Raw genomic sequence first — 18,661 nt, 5'->3', positions numbered from 1 at the left:
CCTGTGGTAAAAAGGGTGAGAATTAGTATGGAAATTAAGAAAGATTTTGAAGGGTTTGGGGCTAACCCTGAGAAGCCTATGCCAGTTGTGGAATCCATTGTGCCTACTTCAAAGATTAAGGAAATGTGTGCACAGTGGGTTGAACTGCAAACCTTTATAGATGAAAATCACCCTGACACAGCTGTTGCAAGCCGTGCTGGTGACTATTTCAATGACAATGTTATGGCCCATTTTAGGAAAGTCTTGAAGGAACGGGAGGTACAGAGCTCTATGGACAGATTTGTTGTGCGACAGAGGTCCAGTGACTCTCAAGCTGGTCCTAGTGGCATTAAAAGAAGAAGGGAAGTAACCCCAGAAAAGGACTTGCTACCTCAAGTCCTAATGGAAGGGGATTCCCCTTCTAAACAGTAAGAAGATAATGCTCTCCCCTCCTCCCATCCCATCAATCATCACCAGATCTTCAATAAAAGTAAGTGTCATGTAATTGTGCATGCCTTTTTCAGTTTGTGTGTATTAAAATTAACATTTCATGTGGTAAAAAAAATTTTTTTTCATACTTTTGGGCGTCTTGCACGGATTAATTTTATTTCCATTATTTCTTATGGGGAAAATTCATTCGCATAACGATTATTTCGCATAACGATGAGCCCTCTTGCACGGATTAAAATCGTTAACCGGGGGTCCACTGTATTTATATTGCTTATTATGTCATATTAGATGAATTGTGATAGATAAATAAGCTGTATAGTGATATTAGCATCACACTGAAGATGTGACAACTCTGCTTCGTGTGTAATACCTGTTGGTTCATGAGCAGTTCTGAGACAGAGAGACAAGCAGACAGAAAGACAGACACACAGGTAGACAGAAAGACACACACACACAGGAAGACAAAAGACAGATAGACAGAGACAGATACAGATAGACAGACATACAGGCAGACAGATACAGACAGATTTATGTGCAACAGTGAAAACAAATAGAGAGAGTTCAAGAGTAAGAGCCTTTCTTGCCTTCATGCCACAATCTCCAGTGCAAAATTCAGACTTCCTCTTAGGGACCATGGTGAAATTTACCGTCCAGTTAGTACAGTTAATACAGTACGTATGATGCTGCTGATAGGGCAGGGGTAACTCAAACTGATGTTGCCTGCATGGCGCATTGCCGCCACAAGTATCGTCAAATATTGCACAGTGGTATGTATCAGCCAGCCCAGCCCAGCTGCCAGATGTATGGTCATAAGTCGAGTGGATGTATGTCGAGCAGGTCATATAGGTGTATATACCAAATAGTCTATACATGTATATTGGTCTCAGAGGCCATAAAAGTTTCTTGAAAAAATAAAATATTAAAAAATAAAAGAAAAAAGTAGAAAAAACAAAATAAACTATTACCGGGTGACCGGCAGTTGGCAATGTTGCCATAAGCAGTTCAATTTCTTTCAACTTCACACCTCCATATCTTGGTAAGAAGTGATTGCAAAAAAATTTTTGGGGCCTATAATACACACACACAAAAAACTATCATTTCATAAGAAACATTTTTTTTTTTTTTCGAATATTTTTCAACCCTATTGATACTTCTGGGTGTCTGGAACGGATTAATTCTATTTACATTATTTCTTATGGGGACAATGGTTTCGGTTTTGGCCGATTTCAGTTTTGGCTGATGGCTCTGGAACAGATTAACCCCTTGACTGTCGCAACCCCCAATCCTGAGGTGTCTCCTGGTGTCCCAAAATTTAAAAAAAAAAAAAAATAATTTTTTCTTATGAAATGATAGAGAATCTTTTCCCGATTGTAAAGACACCAAAACAACGAAATTTGATGGAAAACTGAAGGAATTACGCTCTCGCGAAGTTAGCGACCTTGGCGATATTTACAAATCAGCGATTTCGCCCACTTTGAGCCCTATTTTCGGCTAATTCCCTTATTTCAGTCAACCAAACTCATAGCTATTTCTTCAGAACTCCATTTTTTCTATCGATTGAGTACAAGAAACTGCCCATTTACCGATTTCAATTACCCAATAACGTGGTCAGAAATTTGCAATTTGGCCAATTTCACAAAAATTAAAAAATATGACAATTTCAAAATAAAGACCAGAATGAACAATGCAGACATTCCTGGCTCTAAAATAACATTTTCTTTGTTCATCAGTCACATCTCCAGGCCCCTCTGATATTACTCTTGCTTTTTATTTTGAAATTTTATTCAAACAAAAAATAGAAGATTTACTGTTATGCAGACTACTGCAATACTGTAATAATTATATAAATAACATCAACCCATTCATGACTGCATATTAGAATGGCTATTTGGACATTTATTGGACAATGACATCATTTGTTTACTTTTGAACATCGGCAAAAATCAAACATTTCCCGTACTTTGTGCTTCATTTCTAGGTTCTTTTTTATAATAAAATCAATCAAAATCATCTCTATTTCTATAATATATTTTCCATTCTATCAAATGAGACCAAGAAAACGAGAATACAACCATAAATACTATACGAAAATAGACCACAAAGTCGGCATTTTAATTAAAAAAAATGGACGGAGTTTTTTTTTTTCTCATTATGCACTGCATGCTCCAGGATTTTTTTTACATGGTGCACACTGACCACACAGACCCATTCTCTCACATGTGGGCCTACCAGCTTTCTCCTGTTTGATTTGAAGCCTCTAAAATTTATGAGTATATACTATACATCAAACACGGTACCTCGTAAGACGTATATATACGGCCGCGAAAGTCAAAGGGTTAAACATGAAAACCAAGGGTCCACGTATTAATGAAATTCTGTAAAGCAAAGCGCTGTAAAGCAGGGCCTGCCTGTACAACTTACATTATTCTATTTCTCCCCACTGAAAATCTCCTACCCCTTTCTGCTTTCTTTCACTTACAGTCAGGACATCCAGCTTCTTTTCATTCGTAACATTCACAATAAACTCTTTCTTATGTGCATTACATCCACAAAAATTAAAACATTCCAGCTTTAAATTTTTTTTTAAATTTAGTAATTAACACAGATAAAGGGGTTACTAGCCACTGACATTCTAGTCACCTTTTATGACACACATGACTCACGGAGGAAAGATTCTTCTCCGCTTTCCCATATTTGAAGCTCTGCAAGCTATTTTATAGCTCATCTTTTAATCTTTTTGCAGTTAACTACATACTTTATTTTTGAAGTGTGAACACCATACCTCCACTACATACATTATTCCAGTTTTTGGCATAGGTTGCAACAAGCTTTTTCCAGTATTTCTCCATCCACTGTATACAGTGGACCCCCGGTTAACGATATTTTTTCATTCGAGAAGTATGTTCAGGTGCCAGCACTGACCGAATTTGCTCACATAAGGAATATTGTGAAGTAGATTAGTCCATTTCAGACCCCCAAACATACACGTACAAACGCACTTACATAAATACACTTACATAATTGGTCGCATTGGGAGGTGATCGTTAAGCGGGGGTCCACTGTATATCTAAAGATTATTTTAAAGTTGATCAGTGTTATGGAGTTGCTCACTATAGTACAGGTCGGCCATCACTAATCCGGTAATCAGTTATCAGGTTCCATCAGTAATCCAGCACTAATTTCAGCTAGCATAATTTCAAATTTCATCATTATTCTAACTCAGAAATTGTGCAGATAGTTGTAAATACACAGCAGCAAGCCAGTGGAGGAGAAAGCAGTGATGAGAATGAGGAAGACGTAGCAGAAAGTCTCTATTGATAAGTTAATTAGGTTTATTCTAACCTAACCACTCTGTAATCTGGCACTCACTAATCCGGCACACTACAGGTCCCAATGATGCCGGATTAGTGATGGCCGACCTGTGCAGTATTTCATTTAATTGATCTTCCGGTGAAAAACTTAGTCAATGAAGGCATCTCTTCCAGTTTCCCAACTTTGTGTGGCTTGTTTTCACATTCTTCCATTTCTGTTAAAATGACAGTTATATGTATTGAATGCCTTCTGGTGTACTGTACTGTATACTAGTGATTGGTTTTAAGTTTTTCTACTCTGGAAGCCCAGCCTGAAACCTGACTTCATTATTGACCTCCTGCTAGTGGCTTGCAGGCTTACATAGTTATGACAACCTGGCTGACTAGCTCTTACCTATGATTTACCTATGACTTGTTTCAGGAGTTCTCCCCGCTTCTGCAGCCAAGGATTGGGCCAGGCCTCCCTGATGAGTGTCTGGTCAGCCAGGTTGTTGTTTGCAGCCCACTGGCTCACATATCCACCACAGACTGGTTGATCTAACACTCCACTGAGGTAGTGATCCAGTTTCTTCTTGAAAACTTTTACAAATTGTTCCAGTGTCACAAAAAAGTGCAGTTTCCTCTTGAAGTTTCTACCTTTGTTATGATACTGTATCTTAGATTACCTGTGATATTTCTTATGTGGCATAATCACGAACCACAGAAGCTGAGAGATATCTACATTATTGTGCCTATGGCAGCCCTGTTTTCACTGAGTTGATTCTACACATTCTCTCATATCACTCACTCTATAAAATTACATTAGTGTGAAGATTAGGGACTTAACCCTTTGACTGTCGCGGTCGTATATGTACGTCATAGGAGATACCGTGTTTGACGTATCTATACGCATAAATTCTAGCGGCTTCAAATCAAGCAGGAGAAAGCTGGTAGGCCCACATGTGAGAGAATGGGTCTCCATGGTCAGTGTGCACCATATAAAAAAAATCGGGGAGCCAGTGGTGCATTGTGGGAATACCATTTCAGTCGTCCTTTGTCATCATGTCTAGCGGTAAGAAATATGTGAGTTCCCTGCAAATCTGGGACTCTTCTCTTCCCAAGTGATGCTCTAACACAGATGGAAGTGTCAATGAAGATCAATTTCATGATTTCGAGGAGTTTGAGACCAAAAGCAATGGAGGAGGTGGAGGAGGAGGAGGAGGAAGAGGAGGAGGAGGAAGAGGAGGAAGAGGAAGAGGAAGAAGAGGAGGAGGAAGAAGAGGAGGAGGAAGAAGAGGAGGGAAGGAAGGAGGAAGGAAGGAGGGAGGAGGAGGAAGGAGGGAGGAGGAGGGAGGAGGAGGAAGGAGGAGGAAGGAGGGAGGAGGAGGGAGGAGGAAGAAGGAGGAAGGAGGGAGGAGGAAGGAGGGAAGAGGAAGAAGGAGGGAGGAGGTGGGAGGGAGGAGGAGGAAGGAGGGAGGGAGGGAGGAGGAGGGAGGAGGAGGGAGGAGGAGGAAGGTGGAAGGTGGAAGGTGGAAGGAGGAAGGAGGAAGGAGGAAGGAGGAGGAAGAAGAAGAAAGAAGAAGAAAGAAGAAAGAAGAAAGAAGAAGAAGAAGAAGAAGAAGAATACCTAATAATAATAATAATATGTAATAATATGTTCCCTTGAGGCATGAAAACAGTTCACCCCATGACAGTGACAAGATAAGGGGAGATAACATCTGATAAGAGCTGACCTTTGATGAGCATAAACAAGGGTGGAGGGAGGGGGGCAGCTGTCCATCTGTCAAGAGCCAGGAGGAGGAGGAGGAGGAGGAGAAGGAGGAAGAGAAGGAGGAGAAGGAGGAGGAGGAGGAGAAGGAGGAGGAGGAGGAGAAGGAGGAGGAGAAGGAGGAGGAGAAGGAGGAGGAGAAGGAGAAGAAGGAGGAGGAGGAGGAGGAGGAGGAGGAGGAGAAGATGACGACGAACAAACATTTGTCTGTCTATTTGTCTGTCTGCCAAACTCCCTGTCTATCCGTCTAGCTCTGTCTCAGAGAGAGCCACAAGACTGTGTCATCATCACGTTTACTCACATCTTCAAGCAGAGTATAGCACTTTGTCTGGATTTTTTGGGTTATCCTAGGTAATTTACACTATGTATAGTTGTATTTATGTGTACCTGTGAGACAGAGATAGACAGAGAGAGAGAAAGAGAGACAGATTGAAAGAGATAGAATGAGGGAGAAAGATAATTAGATAGAATGGAGGGGGAAGCAGCATCCGACCCCATTGTTTTGACAGGCGGTAGGGGGAGTGAGTAATGAGACAATATGTCATTTTGACAGCTGCCGACTCCTGACTCAAAACAATTATAAGCCACACACTCGCACACAAGACAAGCTTGCTGAATGGTGATAATAGGAGTTTTATGAAAGTATCTAGTGACTATATATGTGTATATATATTATAGAAACCAGAAGCAAGAAGGGAAGGCAGGAATGAAGGAAGGACTAGATGAAAGGAAGGAAAAAAGTAATGAAGGACAGATGAAGGAATGTAGGAAGAGAGGTGGAATGCCCTCCAGGTAGCCTCCAGGTAGGAAAGGAATGAAGGAAATTAGGAAGGAAGGAATGATGACACACGACCATTTACCTAGAGGTAGTAGGTTGGTAGACAGCAACCACCCAGGGAAGTACTACCGTCCTGCCAGATGACTGTGAAACAAAAACCTGTAACTGTTTTGCATGATGGTAGGATTGCTGGTTTCTTTTTCTGTCTCATAAACACGCTAAGATAACAGGGATATCTTGCTACTCCTACTTACACTTTGGTCACACTTCATAGACACGCACATGCATATATATATATACATACATCTAGGTTTTTCTCCTTTTTCTAAATAGCTCTTGTTCTTTTTTATTTCTTCTATTGTCCATGGGGAAGTGGAAAAGAATCTTTCCTCCGTAAGCCATGCGTGTCGTATGAGGCGACTAAAATGCCGGGAGCAATGGGCTAGTAACCCCTTCTCCTGTATACAATTACTAAAAAAGAGAAGAAGAAAAACTTTATAAAACTGGGTTGCTTAAATGTGCGTGGATGTAGTGCGGATGACAAGAAACAGATGATTGCTGATGTTATGAATGAAAAGAAGTTGGATGTCCTGGCCCTAAGCGAAACAAAGCTGAAGGGGGTAGGAGAGTTTCAGTGGGGGGAAATAAATGGGATTAAATCTGGAGTATCTGAGAGAGTTAGAGCAAAGGAAGGGGTAGCAGTAATGTTAAATGATCAGTTATGGAAGGAGAAAAGAGAATATGAATGTGTAAATTCAAGAATTATGTGGATTAAAGTAAAGGTTGGATGCGAGAAGTGGGTCATAATAAGCGTGTATGCACCTGGAGAAGAGAGGAATGCAGAGGAGAGAGAGAGATTTTGGGAGATGTTAAGTGAATGTATAGGAGCCTTTGAACCAAGTGAGAGAGTAATTGTGGTAGGGGACTTGAATGCTAAAGTAGGAGAAACTTTTAGAGAGGGTGTGGTAGGTAAGTTTGGGGTGCCAGGTGTAAATGATAATGGGAGCCCTTTGATTGAACTTTGTATAGAAAGGGGTTTAGTTATAGGTAATACATATTTTAAGAAAAAGAGGATAAATAAGTATACACGATATGATGTAGGGCGAAATGACAGTAGTTTGTTGGATTATGTATTGGTAGATAAAAGACTGTTGAGTAGACTTCAGGATGTACATGTTTATAGAGGGGCCACAGATATATCAGATCACTTTCTAGTTGTAGCTACACTGAGAGTAAAAGGTAGATGGGATACAAGGAGAATAGAAGCATCAGGGAAGAGAGAGGTAAAGGTTTATAAACTAAAAGAGGAGGCAGTTAGGGTAAGATATAAACAGCTATTGGAGGATAGATGGGCTAATGAGAGCATAGGCAATGGGGTCGAAGAGGTATGGGGTAGGTTTAAAAATGTAGTGTTAGAGTGTTCAGCAGAAGTTTGTGGTTACAGGAAAGTGGGTGCAGGAGGGAAGAGGAGCGATTGGTGGAATGATGATGTAAAGAGAGTAGTAAGGGAGAAAAAGTTAGCATATGAGAAGTTTTTACAAAGTAGAAGTGATGCAAGGAGGGAAGAGTATATGGAGAAAAAGAGAGAAGTTAAGAGAGTGGTGAAGCAATGTAAAAAGAGAGCAAATGAGAGAGTGGGTGAGATGTTATCAACAAATTTTGTTGAAAATAAGAAAACGTTTTGGAGTGAGATTAACAAGTTAAGAAAGCCTAGAGAACAAATGGATTTGTCAGTTAAAAATAGGAGAGGAGAGTTATTAAATGGAGAGTTAGAGGTATTGGGAAGATGGAAGGAATATTTTGAGGAATTGTTAAATGTTGATGAAGATAGGGAAGCTGTGATTTCGTGTATAGGGCAAGGAGGAATAACATCTTGTAGGAGTGAGGAAGAGCCAGTTGTGAGTGTGGGGGAAGTTCGTGAGGCAGTAGGTAAAATGAAAGGGGGTAAGGCAGCCGGGATTGATGGGATAAAGATAGAAATGTTAAAAGCAGGTGGGGATATAGTTTTGGAGTGGTTGGTGCAATTATTTAATAAATGTATGGAAGAGGGTAAGGTACCTAGGGATTGGCAGAGAGCATGCATAGTTCCTTTGTATAAAGGCAAAGGGGATAAAAGAGAGTGCAAAAATTATAGGGGGATAAGTCTGTTGAGTGTACCTGGTAAAGTGTATGGTAGAGTTATAATTGAAAGAATTAAGAGTAAGACAGAGAATAGGATAGCAGATGAACAAGGAGGCTTTAGGAAAGGTAGGGGGTGTGTGGACCAGGTGTTTACAGTGAAACATATAAGTGAACAGTATTTAGATAAGGCTAAAGAGGTCTTTGTGGCATTTATGGATTTGGAAAAGGCGTATGACAGGGTGGATAGGGGGGCAATGTGGCAGATGTTGCAAGTGTATGGTGTAGGAGGTAGGTTACTGAAAGCAGTGAAGAGTTTTTACGAGGATAGTGAGGCTCAAGTTAGAGTATGTAGGAAAGAGGGAAATTTTTTCCCAGTAAAAGTAGGCCTTAGACAAGGATGTGTGATGTCACCGTGGTTGTTTAATATATTTATAGATGGGGTTGTAAGAGAAGTAAATGCGAGGGTCTTGGCAAGAGGCGTTGAGTTAAAAGATAAAGAATCACACACAAAGTGGGAGTTGTCACAGCTGCTCTTTGCTGATGACACTGTGCTCTTGGGAGATTCTGAAGAGAAGTTGCAGAGATTGGTGGATGAATTTGGTAGGGTGTGCAAAAGAAGAAAATTAAAGGTGAATACAGGAAAGAGTAAGGTTATGAGGATAACAAAAGGATTAGGTGATGAAAGATTGAATATCAGATTGGAGGGAGAGAGTATGGAGGAGGTGAACGTATTCAGATATTTGGGAGTGGACGTGTCAGCGGATGGGTCTATGAAAGATGAGGTGAATCATAGAATTGATGATGGAAAAAGAGTGAGTGGTGCACTTAGGAGTCTGTGGAGACAAAGAACTTTGTCCTTGGAGGCAAAGAGGGGAATGTATGAGAGTATAGTTTTACCAACGCTCTTATATGGGTGTGAAGCGTGGGTGATGAATGTTGCAGCGAGGAGAAGGCTGGAGGCAGTGGAGATGTCATGTCTGAGGGCAATGTGTGGTGTGAATATAATGCAGAGAATTCGTAGTTTGGAAGTTAGGAGGAGGTGCGGGATTACCAAAACTGTTGTCCAGAGGGCTGAGGAAGGGTTGTTGAGGTGGTTCGGACATGTAGAGAGAATGGAGCGAAACAGAATGACTTCAAGAGTGTATCAGTCTGTAGTGGAAGGAAGGCGGGGTAGGGGTCGGCCTAGGAAGGGTTGGAGGGAGGGGGTAAAGGAGGTTTTGTGTGCGAGGGGCTTGGACTTCCAGCAGGCATGCGTGAGCGTGTTTGATAGGAGTGAATGGAGACAAATGGTTTTTAATACTTGACGTGCTGTTGGAGTGTGAGCAAAGTAACATTTATGAAGGGATTCAGGGAAACCGGCAGGCCGGACTTGAGTCCTGGAGATGGGAAGTACAGTGCCTGCACTCTGAAGGAGGGGTGTTAATGTTGCAGTTTAAAAACTGTAGTGTAAAGCACCCTTCTGGCAAGACAGTGATGGAGTGAATGATGGTGAAAGTTTTTCTTTTTCGGGCCACCCTGCCTTGGTGGGAATCGGCCAGTGTGATAATAAAAAAAAATAATAAAATAATATAACTACATAACACAACTGCCTGCTAATACTTTGAAGAAAACTGCTCAGAGGAGGTGTTTTGTCTTTGCACATAAAAAAAAAAATCAACAAAAATGCACACACACTGATTTTATGTGTGAGAGTGTAAAACACCATTGTGTATGACACCATGTTTTATGTGTGAGAGTGTAAAACACCACTGTGTATGACACCATGTTTTATGTGTGAGTGTAAAACACCACTGTGTATGACACCATGTTTTATGTGTGAGAGTGTAAAACACCACTGTGTATGACACCATGTTTTATGTGTGAGGAGTGTAAAACACCACTGTGTATGACACCATGTTTTATGTGTGAGAGTGTAAAACACCACTGTGTATGACACCATGTTTTATGTTTGAGGAGTGTAAAACACCACTGTGTATGACACCATGTTTTATGTGTGAGAGTGTAAAACACCACTGTGTATGACACCATGTTTTATGTGTGAGGAGTGTAAAACACCACTGTGTATGACACCATGTTTTATGTGTGAGAGTGTAAAACACCACTGTGTATGACACCATGTTTTATGTGTGAGGAGTGTAAAACACCACCATGTGTATGACACCATGTTTTATGTGTGAGTGAGAGTGTAAAACACCACTGTGTATGACACCATGTTTTATGTGTGAGGAGTGTAAAACACCACTGTGTATGACACCATGTTTTATGTGTAAGAGTGTAAAACACCACTGTGTATGACACCATGTTTTATGTGTGAGAGTGTAAAACACCACTGTGTATGACACCATGTTTTATGTGTGAGGAGTGTAAAACACCACTGTGTATGACACCATGTTTTATGTGTAAGAGTGTAAAACACCACTGTGTATGACACCATGTTTCACAGAGTTTCACAAGCTACAGAACTTCTAGGAATATGTTCAGTGACTGTATATTGGTATATATATTATAGAACAATAGTAATAAACAATTTTTTGTATTGTTTGTTTTTGTAAACAAGTTTTGTAAACAATATATTGATAATTATGTTTGTGTGCTTACTGTGTTGTATACAGCGAGTGTATATATGTACATTGCACCTTACTTTGGTCTCACAGGCCACATAAGTTATGTGAAAAAATAAAATAGTGAAAAAAACAATAAACCTTCAAATACAAGTAAACTAAAGTTTACCGGGTGAGCGGCAGTCGCCGCTGTTGCCATACGCGGCTCATTTTCTGCAAACTTCATGCCTCTATATCTCGGTAAGTACTGATGGGAAAAAATTTTTGGGGGGACTAAAACAATCAGAAAAATAATCTTAACATTTTCATAAGAAAAAATAATTTTTTTTTTTCGAATATTTTGTGACACCAGGAGACACTTCAGGATTGGGCCTTTCGACAGTCAAAGGGTTAACCTTCAACCCTTTCAGGGTCAGTCCCGTACATGTATGGCTTAACAGCCAGGGTCAGTCCAGTACTTATACAGTTTCGTACAGCTCCCAACTTGAACAATTATGTAAGTGTATTATTGTAAGTGCTTTTGCAAGTGTATTTTTGGGGGTCTGAAATGGACTAATCTAATTTACATTATTCCTTTTGGGAACAAATTTGTTCGGTAATAGCACTCGAACAACCTTCTGGAACAAATTATGGCCGAAACTCAGGGTACTACCATACACCAAAATTCTAGCACCTTCAAAGTGAGCAGGAGAAAGCTGGTCTGCATGGTCAGTGAAAGAATGGGTCTGCATAGTCAGCATGTGCAGTAGGAAAAAAATTGGGGCACCCACATTGCATTGTGGGAATGTCATTTCAGTACTCTTTGTTTACCATGTCTTGCAGTAAGAAACTCCTCACTCCCTGCTGAATTGAGACTCTTTTGTTCCCAAGTAATAGTTCAAACACAGATGGAAGTGTCAGTGAAGATGAATTTCAGGGTTTTGAGGAGTTTGTAAATGAAAGTAATGAACATAATACCGGTAATAGTGATGAAAACCCAGATGACCCTCAACCTTCCACCTCTGGTGATAGGCCTTCTTGTTCAGTTGTACCAGAACGAAAGAGGAAATTCATATTTTCCCATGTCCAGGACTCAGATGTGAGCAGTGGTGATGATAGTGAAAGTGAATATGATATCCAAGCTCTTGAAAACAGTTCCAGTAGTGAGAATGAATTGGAATATTCTCCAGTGAAGTGTCAGTATATACATGGGCTCTGGAAGTATGCCATATGCTATTCCAAGGGGAAGGAGTACATCTCGGAGTACATCTCATGGCTGTACAACAGGAACAGATAGTGAAAATGAAGATGATATTGTTACAATTGGGATGGATAATGTGCATGTATCATCAGATGATGGTGACATGCGCCATGAGGGACCATCAGTGCCCCATGCTGGTACCCACGCCACTGACTCAGCTGAGCTACAACAAAGCCCACCCTCACCCACCACACTAACCTGCACAACTAAAACCTCCACAACCACCTGTCAATATCCAGCACCCACCAGCAGACTGCATCTGGGATTGGCAGGAAGGTGCCAATTTTGTTCCTAATCCCCATCACTTTGATGAAAGTCAAAGTGGATAACAGCCATCTTGTACACTTGGGAACAATGCCACTGAACTGGAATGCTTCAAGTTATTCTTTGATGAACCCCTGATGAAAATTATTGTCAGGGAAAGCAACACATACCTCGATTACACCATGGCAAACACAATTCTTTCACCAAGATCACGCCTACACCAGTGGAAGGAGACGACTGTGGCTGAGATGTATCTTTTCTTTGCCACAATAATGCTTATGCCACATGTGTATAAGCAGAGTGTCAAATCATACTGGTTGACAGATCACCTGAATGTAATCCCAGCTTTCAGTGCTATAATGCCAGTAAATCGATTTGTGCTACTATTACATATGCTATACTTCTCAGACAAAACCAGGCCTGACAGAAAAGACAGGTTATATAAGATTCGGAATGTGTTTATGTATCTGAAACAGAAATTATCTATGTATTTTTATCCCTTCAGGAAGTTTGTTATTGATTATATACAGAGAAAGATCATAGTGAGCTGGATTGAAACCCATGTTTGGAAGATGGCATAGGTCCTTACATGATGCCTTAGACCACCCACATACAGATGCCACAATTTTATTGACGAGTGTTTGATTTTTGTTCAAAGGTAGACTGTCGTTCAAGCAGTATATACCAAGCAAGAGGAAATGCTTTGGTATAAAGTTGTTTGTATTTTGTGATTGTCTTGGATATTACTGTGTACACCGGAAGTAATACATTGCAAGATACCAGGAAATTACTGGGTGTCTCTGGTGATGTGGTTAGAACAATGATGTAACCATATCTTGGTAAGGGGCATAGATTATTTACTGATAACTGGTACACAAGCCCCTTACTCAGTTATTTTTTGTGAGTGAACATGACAAATGTGCATGGTACAGTGTGTGCAAATTGCAGGCATATGCCTAGGCTCAAGTTTGGCACTTGCAGAAGTGAGGTGCAGGCGTTTGCTGCCAATGACATTGTGGCATTTTGGTGGCATGACAAATTAGATGTCACACTGTTGACATCAATTCACCGAAACAAAATGACAGGCACTGGCAGGCAGAATAAAGAGACCAATGAACCCATTCTAAAATCTGCAGCTGTGGTGGACTACACCCTCAATATGCACTCACCGGACAAATGTGACATGCAAATTGGGTTTGCTGATTGTGTTCATAAGAGTTATAAGTTGGTACATAAAACTCTTTTTTTTCATCTTCTGGACATTTCCATGCTCAATGCTTATAATATGTATAAGTTGAAGACCAGAAACAGACCACCATATGGTCAATTTTGTTTGTCATCAGACAAATATTATTCAAGTACCAAGTAATAACAACTGCAACAGAAAACCGCCTACAAACTGATCAACAACTACCCTCTCGTCTGAGGCCTGGTGATCATTACCTAATACAACTGCCTCCTACTATGAAGAAAACTACTCAGAAGAGGTAGTTTGTTTGTGCACATAAAAAGAAAAAAAAAAAAAGCCCACAAAAACAGACACTCATTTTATGTGTGAGGAGTGTAAAACACCACTGTGCATGACACCATGTTTCAAAGAGTTCCACAAGCTGCAGCACTTCTAGGAACATGTCCAGTGACTATATGTGTGTATATGTATTATAGAAAAATAGTAATAAACAATATTTTTTAATGTTCGCTTGTGTTAACATGTTCTGTAAACAATATAATGACAACAATGTTTGTGCGGTTATTGTGTAGCATACAACGAGTGAATATACATACATATACCTTATATTGGTCGCACACGCCATAAAAGTTACTTGAAAAAATAAAATGTTAAAAAATAAAAGAAAAATGTAGAAAAAAAAGAAAATACAGTGGTACCCCGAGTTTCGGCCACAATTCATTCCAGAAGGCTTTTCGAGTGCCATTACCGAATTAATTTTTTCCCATAAGGAATAATGTAAATTAGATTAATCCATTTCAGACCCCAAAAAATACATTTACAAAAGCAGTTACAATAATACACTTACATAATTGTTCAAGTTAGGAGCTGTACAAAACTTTGTGTACACTTGTATAGAATTACCGCATGACCAGCAGTTGGCAGTGTTGCCATAAGCAGTTCACTTTCTGTCAACTTCACGCCTCTATATCTCAGTAAGTATTTATCGCGAATTTTTTTGTTTTTTACTAAAACACTTAGAAAAATAGTCTTAAGATCTTGGTAATAAAAAATATATTTTTTTTTTCAAATATTTTTCGACCCTGAGTGGGAGTTAACCCTTTGACTGTCACAACCCCAAATCCTGAGGTGTCTCCTGGTGTCGCAAAATATTTGAAAAAACAAAAAAAAAATTATTATGAAATGATAGAGAATCTTTTCCTGATGGTAATGACACCAAAAGTATGAAATTTGAAGGAAAACTTACAGAATTACACTCTCGCGAAATTAGTGACCTCAGTGATATTTACATATTGGCAATTTCGCCCACTTCGAGCCCTATTTTCAGTCAATTTCATTGTTGCAGTCCACCAAACTCAAAGCTATTTCTTTAGAACTCCATTTGTTCTATCGATTGAGTACAAGAAACTGCTCATTTACCGATTTCAACTACCCAATAAAGTGGTGAGAAATTGGCAATTTGGCCAATTTCATGCAAATTAAAAAATGTCAATTTCAATAGGGTCCAGAATGAACACTGCAGACATTCTTGACACTAAAATAACATTTTTTCTTTTTCTCTGTTCATCAGTCATGTCTCCAGGCCCTTGTTATAATCCTCTTGCTTTCCATTTTGAATTTTTATTCACACAAAAAATAGATTTACTGTTATGCAGACTACTGCAATATTGTAATAATTGTATAAATAATGCCAAGCCATTCATGACTGCATATTAGAATGGCTAGTTGGACATTTATTGGACAATGATGTCATTTGTTTACTCTTGAACATCGGCAAAAATCGAACATTTCTGCCAATTTGAGCTCCATTTCAAGATTCTTTTCATAGTAAAACCAATCAAAATCATTTCTATTTCTATAATATGTTTTCCATTCTATCAAATGAGATCAAGAAAGCAAGAATACAACCAAAAATACTATACGAAAATACACCTCAAAATCGGCATTTTAATCCAAAAACACTGTCGGAGTTTTTCTCATTATGCACTGCATGCTGCAGGATTTTTTTTATACTGTTCACACTGACCACACAGACCCAGTCTCTCACATGTGGGCCTACCAGCTTTCTCCTGCTTGATTTGAAGTCACTAGAACTTTTGAGTATACAGTGGACCCCCGGTTTACGATCAGCTCCCAATGCGACCAATTATGTAAGTGTATTTATGTAAGTGCGTTTGTATGTGTATGTTTGGGGGTCTGAAATGGACTAATCTAATTCACAACATTCCTTATGGGAACAAATTCGGTCAGTACTGGCACCTGAACATACTTCTGTAATGAAATAATATCGTAAACCGGGGGTCCACTGTATATACGTCGAACATATTGGCTTGTAAGATGTATATATATGACCAAAATAGTCAAAGGGTTAAAGATCAAGGGTCTCGACCCAACATTGATACATGAGACTAGCTCTGTAGACTTTGTCTTGTACAGTCGCAGACGCTCTGACTTCAACTCTTCCTAGTCTCCCTGTGATCCCCGTCGGGGAGAGGAACCTTAACCTGTCATTTTCATCCTTAAATCAAGATGAATTCTTCCAATAGGGTCAAGATCAAACCCTCCAATGGAACAATGAATGACTCCACTGCCTTTGGTAATGGTCTTCATGTCAAAATCAACACAATTCTGTCACTGAAAGAAGCCTTTGTTATAGTCTGCGACAACGATGTCAAAGCAGAAAAACTACTTATCTCATATGCTATGGCTATTCTTTCAGACCTTGGCTTTTAGGTCATGTCATCTCCTGCCAATCATGCCAAACGATCTGTCTGAAACAACTGGATAAAATGATCATGTCTCAACCTCTCGATGAACTGAAGACTTCTATTGAAGATCAGAATTCATGAGCAAAGGTCGACCATATCTCCAAGATACCTACAGCATCATCCACGTTGAAAGTCACATTCACAGATGTGACTATGGCTGCTCAAGCTCTGGCTGACGGTCTTGCCATTTACTACTATTTTATCAACTCTCATCACATTGAAGCCGAACATTTTCATCATGTTGCTCAATGTTGGAGTTGCTACTCATATCTTCACACCACAAAAGACTGCCCCATTTTTTTTTTTTTTTTTATCACACTGGCCGATTCCCACCAAGGCAGGGTGGCCCGAAAAAGAAAAACTTTCACCATCATTCACTCCATCACTGTCTTGCCAGAAGGGTGCTTTACACTACAGTTATTGAACTGCAACATTTACACCCCTCCTTCAGAGTGCAGGCACTGTACTTCCCATCTCCAGGACTCAAGTCCGGCCTGCCCCATTAAGGATACCAAGTTTTGCTCTACCTGTGGGACTGAGGGCCACGACTACAAGACCTACACTACCACTACCCCACCTAAATGTTTAAATTGCAAGGCTGACCACCATACTCTTGGTAGCTGATGCCCCACTTGTTGTGAAGTCTTCAAGAAGACCCAAGAAACTGACCAGAAAAAGTCACCTTCCAATTCTCCTACCTAAGTCAAACGCTTCCAAACTTCTCAAGGCCACACTACCATCCACCACCACCACTCCTCCTGCATGTGACCCCACAAAGATTCATTACTGTCTGCTGTATGCTCACATGCATAATATGGCAAAGCCTGGCTCCTTTAACGATGTTATCAACGAGCTCTTTGAACTAAACAACATGCCCAAGTTCGTCTTCCCAGCCTCTCCACCATCTGCTGACATTCTCAAGTTCACAAAAGATTTAGTTAATGCCACAACACTAACAACAGCAGGTTCACCACCACCACCATCAACTACAAGTGATGTCACTCCACCTCCAACCAATAAGGTGCCTTCATTGCTTCCTCTCAACCCTTGCCACCAGCAGCTTCTCCTGCCTCCACTAACATAGTCCACTCAGCAGTCTCGCCTTTCACCTCCACCACTGCAACGGTCCATCAGTGACTCCACCTGCATCTACCTCTGATGCTCAACCTCCATGCCACTGTATGACTGGAATCATTTTCTACACTACTCGACATTCTCCTAACAAACTGATTGCCCGGGAACTCGTCAACTCTCTCGAGGACGGGACTGCTAAGTTCACCTGTACTGTCACATACGCTACCACCATTGCTGAACTAATTCATATCCTTAAGGATCCTGTGACAAACCCCAACTTCTTGTTTAAATTACACTGTCTCTCAAGATTGAAGTTCAACTCTATCCAATCTGGGACAATAATTTAACAAGCCTCCCACCAACCATTCACTGTACTGAACTTCCCTGACTCTTCTGCTGCCACCTTCACCATCCCCTCCTTGGGAGCCAAGTACCGACATCCTGCATCCCTCCCCATCCAAGCCTGCAGTACATTTGTACCACATGCACCAAAGTGGTTGGGCCACTTGCCTTTCTTCTCCTCCCTCCCACCCTTTTCCAGTACAGTATTTCCATCCTTCCCCACCCTTCTTCCTCCCCATCTTACAGCAGCTCTGGTTGTCTTCATTCATTTGGTCTCAACCCTCAAAGGGTTAAGTATGTTCCATGTATATATTATCAGATATTTCACTTTTTCTTCCATTCTAAAGAGTCCATCCTAAGTGCTTTCAGGCATTTCCAGTAGTTTAAGCATTTTATTGATTCTATGTGGTAAGTAAATGATTTCTCTACATTTTCCAGCACTGACATCTCTCCTGCCTCAAAAGGAGCTACAAGTGCAGAACAATATTCAGAATGTGAGAGCATAAATGCCTATAATGGGACATACCTGTAATAAGTTTTGATGATTCATCTACCACAGCAGCACAACCTGAGGCCAGACTTGCTTCTGACTGCATGGTCAACCAGGCTTTTTACTACTACTGGTCAAGGGTGGCACCAGAGATTTTATACTGGGGTTAGTTTATGGGTTGCTTTCTGGTGGGAAGGGGATTCTAGGACACTTGTTTTAAAGCTATGTTTTTATTAATTCCACTTTTATTTTATTTGGGAGATTTTGGGGGCTGAAGGAAGACTAAGAAGTGCTGTTTGGGGTACATAGTACCATATTTTAGAAAGGATGCCTACTGTTTTGAAGAC

The 18,661-nt window shown here is 40.3% G+C and overlaps 1 protein-coding gene across 5 annotated transcripts in view; it reads right to left on the bottom strand.

Moving 5' to 3' along the window:
- The window catches only part of LOC128696401 (protein turtle-like), a 1,392,149-nt gene that overhangs the window by 257,394 nt on the left and 1,116,094 nt on the right, over positions 1-18,661 (bottom strand). The window lies entirely within an intron of this gene.

This window comes from Cherax quadricarinatus, chromosome 39, assembly GCF_038502225.1.
Source record: "Cherax quadricarinatus isolate ZL_2023a chromosome 39, ASM3850222v1, whole genome shotgun sequence".
In the NCBI taxonomy this organism is placed as follows: domain Eukaryota; kingdom Metazoa; phylum Arthropoda; class Malacostraca; order Decapoda; family Parastacidae; genus Cherax; species Cherax quadricarinatus.
Note: the sequence above shows the minus strand (reverse complement) of the source record. Positions and strands in the feature narration are given on the sequence as shown.